The 15296-nt window shown below is 32.8% G+C and overlaps 1 protein-coding gene across 5 annotated transcripts in view; it reads left to right on the forward strand.

Annotated features, from left to right (window-relative positions):
* The first annotated feature begins 203 nt into the window (after positions 1-203).
* The window catches only part of LOC118272660 (myosin-IIIb), a 37780-nt gene continuing 22687 nt past the window's right edge, over positions 204-15296 (forward strand). For all 5 annotated transcript variants that reach the window (XR_007706015.1, XM_050698875.1, XM_035589332.2 and 2 more), the window contains exon 1: positions 204-412. The gene's annotated coding sequence lies outside the window, so the exon portion shown is untranslated. The remainder of the gene's footprint in view (positions 413-15296) is intronic.

Here is a 15296-nt window from a genome sequence, read left to right on the forward strand (position 1 = left end):
TTTCGTAATCGAGTCACGCATTTAGCACGAATTTCTTATAATTTATCGGAATTGATAAGAAATGGAAGGAAACATCGCGGTTTTTTTGTCGTCATGTTCCCACACAAGTGCAATTTCGGGGTTTGTAAATAAACATGATAATCTTATCTGGTGGTTATCTGTAGTATGCGGGGTGGGGAGGTGGGGGGCGTTCCGTTAGCAGCGACGAAGCCACAGCTGATTTCACATGCGTCTAACCGCGACACCGCGCGCCCGCTGTGCGTTCCTCTCGTGAAAATGCCGGCAACTTAATACTCCGAACAATAAAGTTATAAATAATTCTGAAAGTGAATGTGTTATTGATCTTATATGGACCATTTGTTTACCACATAAGGATACTACGGATTTACCGTGCCGATATTGTTTTTAGCGGGTAAGTGTCGTGTTGTTTACTTATTTGGAAATAATATATTGTCACTCCTTTTTGTTCGAGAAATTGTGTATTGTAAAATATGAAATAAGTTTCACTTAAGATTTCTTTTCCATACAATGTTAAGTGGTTTTTTAGTATTTCTATAATATTTGTTTGTGGAGTTTAAGTTTGTCATAATACCTGCCTAATATTCATAATATTTATAAGTCACATGTAAACAGTGGTCACATGAATTTTAGAAACTGAATTAATAATTACATTTATTAATAGAAATTCATTATGTAAATCACGTTTCAAACAAATCTGTGTGTTATACATAAACATTTCCATAAAAAATAATAAATATTTTGAAAGCTAAATAAAACTGAACCATCGAATTCAATATTTAATGTTATACCAAACAATAAAATAAAACATCGTACTATCAAAGTTTTAATCAAAAAGTCATTACCGTAATAAGTAATTATAGTACTTTTACTTAAGTAATAAAACGTGGAAAACTGTTTTATTTTATTTTATAGGATAAACGCTTAGTCACTTTAACTTTAAGCCCATGATGTGTATGTGCTCACATATTCTCAGATATAGAAAATATCATAAGAAAATAAGACTGACAACGTCGCACACACACACACACACACACTTTTCCCCAGTTATGTTATGTGTCTCATATGTAATAAAGGGTGTTACTCCTTATTCAACAACACTTATAACCTCTCGGCTATCGAGGTACTCGTAATAATATAAAAGTTTTTAACATTATACAATAAATATTTTACTTATATCGATAGGTGATTATGTTAAGCCTACATAATATTCTTAGTTATTATATTATAATATGTTCTGGACATCAAGGTTGCTAACTGAAGAGCTTATAAACATAAACATAATTACATTCCAATAGTATTACACTGTAATCACGATAGTTTCAGTGATTAAATACGATGACGTAATTAAATTAATATATTATCAAAAAATTACATTACATAAAGCAAATATTTTTGATATATTTTAGTACATAATGAGATTTTGAGACAATTATTTTGGCAGACTTAGAACTAGATTTTTTAATTGTTTCTTTTTTGTTATTAATAAGTAGGTAATGATCAGATAGGTCAATATTATCTGCATAATTTTGTCACAAAAAAGTTACATATTTGAATTTTACATGGAAAATGTGCTATTATAAATTGCATGTGCCTATGTATGTAAAAAAAATTGTTTATGTAAATGAAGATGAAGCTTTCCAAAGGTGAAATAATTTTTAATGATTTAGAAGACAGCACTTTAGATAAGAGACTATAAATAGGAAAATAATAATCAACTAAGCGAAATCGACTGAATGCGAAAGTATTGTTAAAAATGTTATAGGGAATTTTGTATTAACACCTATTTACAAAAAGAATTGGTACAACCTACTTTTGGGAGAAACAAATGTGGTTCTGATTTTTTTGTAAAGAGAACAAGAAAATCTTTTTTAGCACGCACAGGAAATTAGTGCTACCTTTTTCGGGTCGGGTCAGGCTGTTTTAGGTTGGCTGTATAAACCAATGAAATGTTCTAACATTTCCAGTCACTCAGTTATTATATAAAACCTCTTTGTGAATATTCATTCCCTTCGTCTTTTACATCCTAAGCGATGATTTCGATGATAAACTCCGTCATTAATTAGATGTTAATGTTCTAACTATTGCAAAATACTCAAAACAAATATTAGATAACCATTTTATACTTTAATTTGCATACTTAGGACTTACATAGGACTGTTTCCTGATAATTAATACAATTGGCATAGAGCAATATTAGGTACAGTTCCACTTTTGTTTTATTAGTGCCTTTACAAAACTCAAGTGTGTATTTTGAATTAAGTTTTGAAATCCTGTTTGAGTTTTATTACACATATACATAGGGTACATATTTATTTGACGTTTTCTTTTTTGTTTTTTAATTATGAATGTTTGCTTTGTTTGGCAAACCTGTTATTATCTATTATTGCTACTTATAAGTACTTTATTGTTGCTTAGGACACTAGCAAATTAAAAAACTAATCGATTTTTTTGTAACACAAATCAATTATCTACTTCTTTTCCTAATTCCACGCTGAATATATTTAATTAAATCATTTAGATTCTTTTGTTAAGGATTTTATAAAGTAGGTAATACCTACAATAGTATTCACATACGAAGAAGGAAGTAAAAACAAAATCTACTTAATATGCTACCAACACGATATTCCTCAATTAATAAAGGAAAAACCAATGTAATTAAAAATAATAAATAGTCAGGTACCTATTATTGAATACCTTCCTTACCTTCCTAACAATAATTGGTATGAACTCTTAACTCAACAAAACACGGAATAAAATAGTATCTAAATACAGAAAGAACAATTTTGTTAATTGTATAAACGGCCATTGCAGCATAATTGTCGGAGTCGAGATGTAAACGTTAACAATAGTTATTAAACGATTGATTGCGGTTTGTTGATAGAAGTACACGACTGTAAGACTTTATAATACAATACTTACTGAGGACTTATTAGTTTGTTTTACGTTTAACGAGATCGAAACGTTACCGCGTTCGGCTCTGATTGGTGTACTCCAATGAACGTACCAATCAGAGGGTTAAGTACGGTTTCGATCTCTTTAAACTTGAAACAAACTCGTACTAGACCCTCCGATGACCTTGACTCGAGTAATAAATAAGAGATAAGTGCAATTTACCGGCTCCTCGACGCTAACACGTATGAGTTGCGTAAACAAATAATTGCCGTTATAAGAACCGCATCGGACTGTAGCAGACGCAGGGTTGCCGATCAACATTCTTCTAATCACTATTGCAATATGCAATCCTAATCACAATAATCGATACATGTGCTACTCGCAACCACCAATTACACTCACTTGTTTGGTAAATATCACCAAGGCATGCACAAAAAATTGCTATCGAAATAAACTTGATTTCAAAATTAGTTCCTGCAAATTGTTGAATTTTAAGAAGTAATAATGATACGCAGTCAATTGCAAAAATAACGTTACATCATTTGCGTAGATTACAAATAAAAATTCTGCAATAGTTACAACAATGCAACCCTGGCGTTCTCTAGATTCTTCTCCGTACATCGCGTTCAGGAGATCAGTAAACTCGAACAAACCGATACAATTGAATGCTCATCCCACTTTTTACGTCTCGCACGTTACCATACGTGGGAGTGTTTTGTATAATAAATCATTGTGCCGTATTCGCATGATTTCATATAAAACAACCACGGTATTGTTCGATCAACTGGTGCATTGGTGCCGGAAACGCAACGAGAGCATTTCATTTGTTCACGATACTATAGAATTTATTGCGTTATTATTGTCAAATGAAGCCACTTACAAACACGGACACAGTTTACTGCAACAGATGTGCTACAAATATACAGTTTGTTGCTTATTTTGTAATGTGGTTTTGTTTAGTGTTTGTTTGATACGACAACCAAAAAGTTTCTAAGTAATTATGGTACTGTTATTTGCAGGAGAAAAGACTTTTATTTAAACGATTTTTTTTTTGTTGTCAATTTGTTGAACAATCGCAGCAGCGAGCATTAGTGACGGCTCGTGGTTAAACGCAGGTGAGATTCTTCCGGATCTAATTGTGAAATGGCGACATCGGCCAACGCTCGCTACGTGCTCGCACTCAATGGGAAACATTTCAATTTGTTTCATATTTTGCTCGGTACAGTCAAGTTATTAATTCGAGTATTGGTCGCGGTCGGAAAGTGTGACGCCGTCGATACGTCACGCCGGTTGTCAATCAGAACGGTCGGAGTGATGCGCTTACAATTGCATGATATCGACCCGGTTCTCGTCAGATTTCACTACAGCTCGACAGATTAAAGCAACAGTTCAATTTGTTCAGTGTCGAAACTTGTGTTGCGCCGGATACTTGGTTAGGACTAAAGTTATAGAGTTTCCGTGTTACCAACATATAAATTCTGGCAAAAGTTTCACGTGCAAAGTACTTTTTGTACATAACATTAAAAGGCTTTTAAGGTACCGACTACTTTCACTTTGTAAGCTAAAATAAGTTTAATAGGCTGTATATTTAGGTGTTAAAATCGGATATTACAGAGACTGAGAATGGGACAAAAAGCGACTTGAAACAATTTATTGCGGAAATGTCGTGGACAAAGCGTTTGGCTTCTTCGAAACTACTCATTTCAGTTCACTGTTTCTTTTTTTGTCTAAACATCGTTCGATTGGAGCTAATCTCCAAATTAACCGTTAAAACCTGACGAGGTCTATCAAAGTCTAACACCACTCATCAGTTCTACAATATGACTAACATGAATTAAAAAACCGTCAGCCTTAGTAGACAGGCTACTACTTTCTTCTCATTAGCACATTCAATAACTTTCTGGATTAAAGATGATTGGCTAGGTTTATAGTTATCAATATGCATTGAAATATTATTATGAGTTATATTAATACCGCGACTTCCCGTACTGAGTACTTATTCACTTGATGAAAATCATAGCTTTCGTAATTGAACTTTTCTATATAAATGAATGTAATAGATGTAAAATTTATGGCTGAAGAAAATATTATAATTTCGCACTCAATGAATATGTCGGTACGCCTTCCTAATACTTTTTAATTGAAATCGAAGTGTTTGCTTTTATTGATAGTCTATACATGTTTGAGATTTATTCACATTTATGAATCAATTTATGTCTGTTCTATTGCTGTTTTTAATTTCAACACTATGTATTTTATTTGACCTACCTCTGTAGTATGTTTTCATTCCAAACTGTTTCCACCTTTGTACCTTCGAGGTGGCCATGGTTGTTAAGCTTAGGTTAAAGTGTATTCATTACGCCTCATGCTGTTGAAAAGCTCCATGCTAGAAGTAGGGCCTGCATTTCGAAACCTCTTTGTTCACGACGTAAAGGGTATCTTCTGAACCAGTTCTCCAATTATATGGGCAAATCTAAATCAAAACCTAAACCATTTACTTAAGTCAAAAAACTGTTTTTCTTTCCAAACATGATCTATTTGCCATTCCATTTACATGACAGGGACAGCAAATTGCTAAAAGCTACCGACAGTCACAAATTACCTACTACCAAAGAATTACGAGAAGAATTAACAGCAATTGGAGTCACCGCCGCCATTGTTGGACAATTGAAATTGATTGCTGATGAACAGTTCAATGAGTAGATCGACTTCAACCTACAGCCACACTAAGCCAAGATTATTTAGGAGATTTCCAACTTTAAAATGAAGGGATAAGGTTGAAAATCTATTGTAAACTTGACAGAATCGGGGAGCTTGATGTGCTGGCGTCTTTGCAATAAGTACATAAGGTACCTCTTAAACGGTTTATGTTCGAACCGCGGAATCACGATCGCTATGGTTTCTAATTTATGGAAATTATCTATAGGCCCATTGTTACCGGTAGTTTTGTGAAGATTTCGATTGAACTCGATCGTGATTATCGAGATAGCATCTCTAGTTATACAATAGTGTTGTTTTCTTTTACCGCAGGCAGTAGATTTTTATCGAGCAATAATGAACTGGTATAGACAACAAAATTGAAATCAAATTATCTATTTCTTCAATGAAACACATCAATTTTCTTACTTCAATAACTAATGATTTATTATTGGAATAATTCCTCTATTATTACGTATCATTTTTGGTAATCTGTTCATTGGCCCAGTCCAGTTGTGTTCTTGAAACACAAGTACATAGTGCTACTTCAGTAATCTCCTTTATTACATTCTATGCATAGTTGTGTTATTTAAATAATAACACGGTACAAGGTATTAAAAATAAAACATTCTTGTGCTTGTGCCGTACAAATTGACATAAATGTAATGAACAATACAATAGAATTACCAGAGCGACTGCAACGTGCATTTTTTCCTAGAATAATACGGAACACTAAGGACATACCACACAGTTTGTTCAAAGAAAATAATACAACATATTCTCTTACAGTTTACATTTTTATCCGTTAGAGGCGCTGCTTACGTTTTGGGCCACGTTTGGCTCTGACTATGCAATCGATAAAATACTCTATTGCCGAAACAAACTAATCAAGCCAATACAAAAATAATAAATTAATCAGTTTTCTTTCACTTCCAATTACTACAGATTCAGAGTTAGAAACTCAATTGATCCGAATCGAACGTTATTTTATGATCGCATAACGGACCTCGACTCCATGTTATTAATGGTTGTGTAACGGTTACAAAAATGGTGATGAGTATGGAATAGATGTAAATTCTTCTATACATACATTCATAAACACTTTTACATCATTTGCAATACCATCTTGGATCATGTAAATGAGGTTTCCAGACCTATTAAGGTCTAAATTACCAGCTCATCTGTATACATATAATCAGAACCGCACTACACCCAGAAGCAATCAACTAGCGGTTACGTTAATATCCATCAGGAAACGATATGTAACACTTCTTATAATTTTCAAAAGATTTCCTTTCTAAAGTTACATAGTTCTACAAAAAACTTCTTTTCAAAGCTGTGCCGAATATTCAAATTAAACAAACAATTTGTTTCCAATCATTTTGTATTTAAGTATGATGTAAGTCTTGCTAACTGTGTTAGGTCTTAACCTATTGTATGACGTAAGATGTGCATCGAAACATTAGGCATACCAGTTTAATGGAATCGAAGCCTAATTGCTGTACTCAGAGACATTTAATGATTACTTAAACTATTCCTTTGCAAGTAACGATTTGCTTCCGAAAACAAATACTACTGGACTGGGTTAAGTAATCATCAAATGATCCGGCATTAAGTTTTTTTTTTTTGGTAGGAAATACAATCTCGTGATAATTTTCTGTTAGACAGAAAATGGCTTTATATGGACTTTCTCTTTCTCTGTTCACATAATGAAGGTTTACCATAGCCTCCATGCTTAGGATTAGGGATTACAGTTAGGGTTTATCAGATAGCATAATAATGTTTAATAGTAATTACTTAATAGTAAGAAAAAAAGGTACACATCGCGAAATCGCCCATATATTTGTAGCAAGTTGTAAACCTACAGTATGCTTGAGTGGTGAACATGCACTAAATGCTTTGGCCACAGAACAATAACGAGACAACAATCGACCGTTGGGAATTGTCATTGAGGCGTTTACGAATCCGGCTAGAGAGTAAAGGGGAACGTTTGTCATTGTCTATTGCTGAATGACAAATCCTCGACTACGAAGCTTTTACATAAAACTCTACACATAATCATGTTTGTTTAGTTAGTTGCGAATTTAATCTGTTGCATAAAAACTGAAAAGTAAAACTTCACTGTTTGTGTATACAGCCTAGTCTTTAAATAGTGTGCAATTCACGCATATGACTTATGTACGAGTATTCTAAGATTGTGCGAATTACCCGAAAAAGTATTGGCTACAAACAGACGTATATTAAACCCAACGTTAAGATTCTTAAACAAATAGGTTAAGCTATGTTGGAGGCGAATCAAATTTATCAAGTGTAAAATGTTCCATTAATTTTTTTCTTAAATTCTTCATAAACCAGTCAAATGGTAATTAAAACATCTACGTCTCGGTTCATCTTTTATGTACTGTTTGTTGTGACTATTAATGGCCATTGACTTTACATTAGTAAGTAAACACATCGAGCTACATAAAACCACTTTATCATAGTCTCGCTTTGTATAATCTTTCCGCGCATTTAACGGTCAGTTTATACTGGTTATGTATACCTTGAGGTGTACAATACTAATTAGTTATGAAATACAATAGAGTGCCTGAGAAAATATGCTAATGATCGGTTATATTTATTACGTATTTACTATTCTCTCACATCTTTAGTTGAATGCTTTTCTACATGTAACTCAATAAAGAAAAGTTTGCAGTTTATTTGAAGGAAAAATAGTAAAATTAGTAAAAAATACGGCTTTTGTAATATTAGTGTTGCTCATTTACATACCTGAACATGGTTTTCGCTTGTTTATGACGTATATTAAAGGCTAGGTAATTGCAAAAATACACGCATTGTGCCGCTAACAATGTTAAATCCTATTTCATAACTTAACTTTAGTTAAGTCTAGTTGCCTAAAACAATAATTATAATAAGACTCTTTGGTCATGAACTTCACGGTAACTAAGTACTATCAATTTGTTAGGTACTATTAATAGTAAATCTAGAATCTAGATCATAACCAATTTACCTATATTGCATAGCTCTCACGACTTTTCATAATGACATCAGCCATGCAACAAAAACTTGATTCATTATCTTTCCTACAAACATTTATGGTAACTTTAGTCTAAGTTTAGCGGTATTGTGGGCGCGAATCAAGTTTCTGGCCATACGGTCTATGCAGGTGGTGCAAATTAAATGGTCTAGCAATTATATTTGACCACCTGACTATACAGTTTGGGCTGATATGACCTAAAAATGGTTTAGTAGTTTAGTATTTCCTCATATTGTGTAAATGCAAGTAATATTAAGGTACTCGTAAGATAGCGTAAATTGTTCTGTAGGTCACAGATTACTTTCCAATAGTAAGATTGATTTTAGGTATGTACCTAATACGTAATTTAATTTTGTGTTGGAATCGATATGTCAAGATTACATAAAAAAATATAGGGCGACTTGGAATAGACCACAAGCTTGTTACATATTATATCATTGCATTGGTTATTTTCATTGTCTTAATAATAATATGTAGGACAGAAGTATATTGTATTGTATACTTTACTGCAAAATGCATACAGTTATGTAACCAATTTTCATTGTCACAGGATCGTCAGTAAACAATAAGTAATATATGTGCGTAGTAAAGAAATGTTTTGAATTCTTCCTTAATTTTCCGTTACAAATAGTTGTAATATACATTTAAGGCCAAGTCGAGCGGGAAGCTAACGCTGCCGTACCACTTTACTGGAACCATTTCGCTGCATTTTCAGACCTCTATTTGAGAATCATAAGATAATACTAGAACGCAGAAATCCGCTCCGTCGAGACATGGCTTTTTTTTTAATTTTATAGAATGTTTTTAATTAATACAAATAATAATATCTATCCCGTATTGCTATTTGTATTTTAACTACACCAATACTTCAATAGTGCCTTCTGTCAATTCTAATAAAAAAAAATCGATTTCTAAAAATAAAAAATATCTATGAGTGCCTAATATTATATTACAAAGCAATCAGTCGGCTTCTTTAAGTGAATTTCTAAACTAATTTTGATATATTACTTACTGTACTTATTTAGCCAATCATATTACAAATTACAAACTTTTTTACTTACACTTTCGCTAAAATTACTGGTTCATGACATAATGGATTCTAATGAAGAGTAATATAGAGTTGGCCAATTATTTATTTACATTCAACACTCGATAGATACTATCAAAATCAGATTAAAACGTTTATGAATAAATAAGCCATTGCTGAATATTAATTAATGGACGATTTCTTACATAACATGGATAAACTGTTACGATTTACATATTTTTAATTAGAAAGTTTAAAAAATGCAGTTTTTGAAAAACAAAGTTTAACTCGATAATCAAATGCGATTTTGTTTTGACCCATGTGCATTTAAAACCAAAATGTATTAAAATAAAATTATGTAATTATCAAAATTATATAAGTAAAACTAAAAATGCACTCGTATTTAAATGAAATTCTTCTCACATAAATTATTTCTTTCAGGAATATAAGCAAAACGCCTGATCATTATTTTTTTAAGCATCATAACCAATACCAATTTTAGTAACCAATTCTACGTAACCTAACGACCTCGGTTATTGATACATGTAATTATGACTAGAAATGATTGACAGATGCACTTTTGAATTCCGAATTATCGAACACCACATAATCGAATATTCAAAACGTTGATGGGTCAAAATTATAAATCATGCTTTTTTTTCTTAATATTCAAAAATGGAAATGCACTTCCTAAAGTGAAAGACGCTGTTTGACTGGTTCCAAAACTGGTCAGGCTGCTTGATGTCTCATTAACACTTTTTTATTTTCGTTTTTTGCAGTGTTATTCACTTGTGTGCCTATGTATGTAGGTGCGTAGCTTGGAGTGTATTAGCTTGGCATATTAACATAATATTGGAAGTAAATATGTGCTTACTACTTTTCTATTGCTTCTTTAATCTAATGACTGTTTACGAGGTCATGAGTGCCAAGGTTTTTTACTAATACGGTTATCACTCCAACGAAATAGAGGTGCTTAAGTGATTAAAGGAGCATGAACTGACCTTTGTGCTACCTCTGGCTGAATGTTAACAGAAGATCGAAAACTGAGCACTTTTCCCTATACTAAAAAACTAACTCATGTGTTAAGTTCAATACTAACTGTCATCATTTCATCACTTTCCCACGTGAATTCCAACTTACCCCAATCTTAAGAGATATAGAAACAACATACTGTTAGGGTTTCCACGTGTTTCATGTTCAAGGCGATGTTGGATTAGCCTTGCTCGTGACATTGCAGACGTGTCCGTCACGTGACAAACGCAGACAACCAATTAAGAAACCTTTCGACTGCATCAAACAGTCGTAAAGCCAATTTCTATAATTTCGTCTGTTTCTTTAGGTACTTGATAAGCTTAACATTTTCACGGCTGTAACCCTGAAAGGTTTAAGTGTGTCCTTATTGTAAAGTCAATGTCAAAGTATTTACCCGCTCAAGAACACTTAGTCGAGGTTATTGAATACTCTGCTAAAAATGACACACCACTGTAACTTCATTGGTTAACAATTATTTCAGTTTCACAAGTGCGATTGTTGGGCAACCCTATTGGGATTCTCAATTTCGAAATAGCGATTTATATCGCAGTCTATAATATGCTAAGTATATGGTAACAGCTCAATTCCCTATACGGAACTTTAATAACATAATTGACGAAAGGTGGATGAACCTTACTGAAGGCGGATTAACGTGTGCAAACATAAATGATGCAATTTCAAAAGCAAAGTAATATACTGTAACTGAAATAATGTACCGCAATATTATAACGATGTTTCCCATCTATGTAGACATAATTTCAAGTTACAAGATCATTATCTGGCCTTGTGCAGAATCTTTACACGGTCGCAATACGTGACAGATGGTTACAGGCTACAGCTCGTCTATTATCGTGCACATTCTACCAAATTCTCTATTAAAAATACATTAGGGTCGTTGTTTATTTCGAAAGCTGCCGGTAACATAGAAATCTTTGACATTTGATCCCCTTTTAAGGTTGTGTTGCTAAAAAAAGAAATCGTCAAATTTATTTGTGTCGTCAAATTCGCTATGGTGTAACTTACAAAAGGGACGTAAAATATTGCTTTTAGGTACGCTGTTTTTGTGATCGCAGCGTTCTAGATTATAACGATTATTTTTTATTTTAGCGTTGGATTTGTGACAAAATTCATCTCGAAGATTATATTTTCCTCTTACCTTTTTTTTTGAAATTGTTTGTGTCGATATAGAAACAAGAATAATCGGAAGTGAAACTTTTAAGAAATGGATTGGTTTTGGAACTTTCCCATAAGTAGTATTGCCTCAAATGGCTCAATTTAATCATTCGCTATAAATGGTGTGGTTGTTGCTTTAGTTCATTGATTTAGTAATAGTATCAACATAATTGTTGAATGTGAACGTACATTTCATAAGATAAAATAATTATTACCTTGGAATTCCGAGATGTAATAATTCTATCCTTCACAATCTTTCTCTTCACTTAAATCTTAGATAGAAACTGAATCAAAGTATTTAATCGGTCACACTACAGATCCGAATCGCTAAAAAAATGTGAACTCTTGTGTCCTTGCTGGTTTAAGCACTATAATAAATTATTTTGTCATTTCAATATAATAATATATCCCAAAATAATCTTACTTTCATTCATTAATTTGACGATATACTTATTTATTAAAATTTTCTAGCTAATTTTAGAGAAGTAAGTATGCTATTTGACGTAAAAAAATATGACGTCATAAGTTGCGATCTCCTACAAAATTCATAGAAAAGTAACGTTTTTGATATTTCGATAAAAGTATTGAATTTGACTAGTAGTAAACTACCGTATTGATTGATAAAGAACAATTTTATTTTTCGAATTCAACATATTATTGACAATGCACGCTTCATTATACATCTGCGTACATTTTAGTACGGTTTAATTAACAGAAACTCTAACAACGGGAAGCGCGGCTCAACGACCACTATTGTGCACATAATGCTTGTAATGGACAATCACACGGTTGATTTGAATGTGACGGAGATAACGATGTACTCCTATTGTACCTACATTGTATCAATTGATCAACAAGTGCAGAATAAATATATAGAATTTGTTCTTTATCAATCAATGGTTGAGTGCTTACAACAAGGACCCAAGGACGATGAACAAGGAGTTCACATTTCCTGGTTGGGTAAAGGAATATTAGATTCTTAAAACTCTCGGTTATAGTAGTGCCTTACCATGGACACTGCAGTTGTTAAAATACTCATAAATATCAATACTGCTGCTTTTAAAATTATTGCCTAATCTCACCTAGAATTTTTATTTTGATTCGATTTCCAAAAGGAGGATGTTCTGCATTCGAATTTCATGTTTTTGTCCCATGTTATAATATAGTATCTATGCACACCGATTACGTCGCGATTTATGATCCGATTTACGTGATCCTTTTGTTCGATGCAGATCTGTAATCAATCGGAAAACAGGTAAAGAATTTGTGCGTATTTATTTATCTGTCATAAAGTCATAATCTTGTCGTGATGCAATCGATTGTGTTCGTACATCCTGATATTGTATGCACATTGAAATAAGCCTTGTTTGGTTTTATCTGTATGTCGTGAGATATGAAAAACATTTTATTTCTTTTACCTACTTTGTTTGGCGCCAATAAGAAAAATGTCTATCCGATTTTTCTTTTTCATTTTTGTGATATTTCCAGCCTATATTAAAAAAAAACACTTTTGTCTTTGAGACACAAAGGGCGTTCTTTTTTTGAAACGTACTTTCTACGTTGCTATTGTACGACCACGTAGGCACGTAGTCATTAAAAAAACTTTAACTTATTTTATACTTTAAAGAACAAAGGAAAGTAAGAGTAAGATTGATTGAGAAAAAACATAAAATTACGATAAGATTGGTGTTGAGGTTTGATAGGAGCCAGTTTAAGGTTGCTGCGGAATGATACACGGAAATATTTTACTTTTCATAAGTTTTTTTTTTCTTTTAATGGCAACTGAGTCTCCAATGTTGTCGACTATACTGCCAGTGTCGAAGTATGTAAAACTGAGTAACAATTTGTTGATGAATGGCATAGAACAAAGACAAAATGAACCCTGTAGGTACTTTTTAATCGTCAACAACTGGGTTACGTTAAATATTTTTTCTTTATGAATCAAGGGAGAAATTCAACATTCAATTCAATGTGTATTTGTAACAAGAAAGTAATGAATGGTACCTATTTAATAATAAACTTACAGTATAAATCATTCAACACTTTCGAGGAAGTATGTAGGTACAGCTAACAATAGTAACTTAAACTTACAATAGTTACCTAAGCATTGCTATGTGCATTGTAATTAATGCCTAATGTTAAAAATGTCATTGTTGTATGTTCATGAAGCGGAAGGAAGCATTAATAACTATTCTTTATTACGAGGATTTCTATCGGTTTCAAATGGTATGTAATACGTCGTTAAAATATTTGCTTTTCGAAAATCAACCCTATTGTTTTGATATAACATTGATGACGTTATTGGTGAACTGTTTCTGACGTAGGCTTTATTATTCTGTGCCATATATGTCTGATTTATTCGTTCAGATGCACAAAATTGGAGCCAATAAAAGTGTTTGAACAATCGGTTGGCTCCGGAACTCGCTTCAGACAATCAGGTCATCAGATCATTGTGTCCAGGATAGGAGGTTTGATGACGACTCGAATGTTGTGAATCATTACTTCTTTCTTTTTACCTTTTTAGAAAACTTAGCTCCAATTTAGAATTTTATCACGTGTCGTCTTGGCGCGTGGGTACGTTCAAATATTCGAATTTCAGATGCACATCTGAATCACACCCGGACTTGTATCAGGAGGTACCAGTTTTTGGAACACAGAGATTTAAACTTACCGCCGTACTCAGAGTCATTTAATGGTTACTTAACCAAGTCCTTAGCGATTGTTTTCGATACAAAATCGTTTCTAAGGAATAGTTTAAGTAATCTTTAAATGTCTCTGAGTGCGGCAGTTAGTAGGTACAACATACTACAACAAAATATTTTTTACTCTAAAGTGGTTTTTATTAAACCCTGTTTAAGGTCAACAATCGATTACCATAAATGTGACCATTCAGGAAGTAAATATGACATCATAAATAGCAAAAAATGTTGCCAAAAACATGTTTATTTATTGTAATTTAAAACTGCAAGGTCGTGGTCATTGAAGCGTTGTATTTAGCGGCGACTAGTGTCTAACTTCCTAAATTTGTCAGTTCTATAGTGCTGTATACAATTTAGTTAATAAATTAGTTGATAATAGACTATCATCCCATTAGTTCATCCATATAAATGTTTTTAATAAAACAGAAACTCCTTGTTTTATAGGAATTAACCATGGTCTGTGATGAAATCAACTGAAAACTGCTAACAAATCTGCAATACCATTAACTTGATAACGTTGTTTGTTTAAGCAAGGATTGCCGTTAATCAATTCAATGACACAGATAATAAAACTTGTACTTTATTGCCATTGTCAAATGCCTACAACTTCATTATACATCAACAAAGCTTATATAATTCAGAGAAACGACGCCGTCTCGAAACACGTTAAGTTACTCATCTTTAAGAATATGTTATATTGATGTGTAGTAGTTTCGCA

The sequence above is a fragment of the Spodoptera frugiperda genome, chromosome 15 (assembly GCF_023101765.2).
Source record: "Spodoptera frugiperda isolate SF20-4 chromosome 15, AGI-APGP_CSIRO_Sfru_2.0, whole genome shotgun sequence".
NCBI classification, from domain to species: Eukaryota; Metazoa; Arthropoda; class Insecta; order Lepidoptera; family Noctuidae; genus Spodoptera; species Spodoptera frugiperda.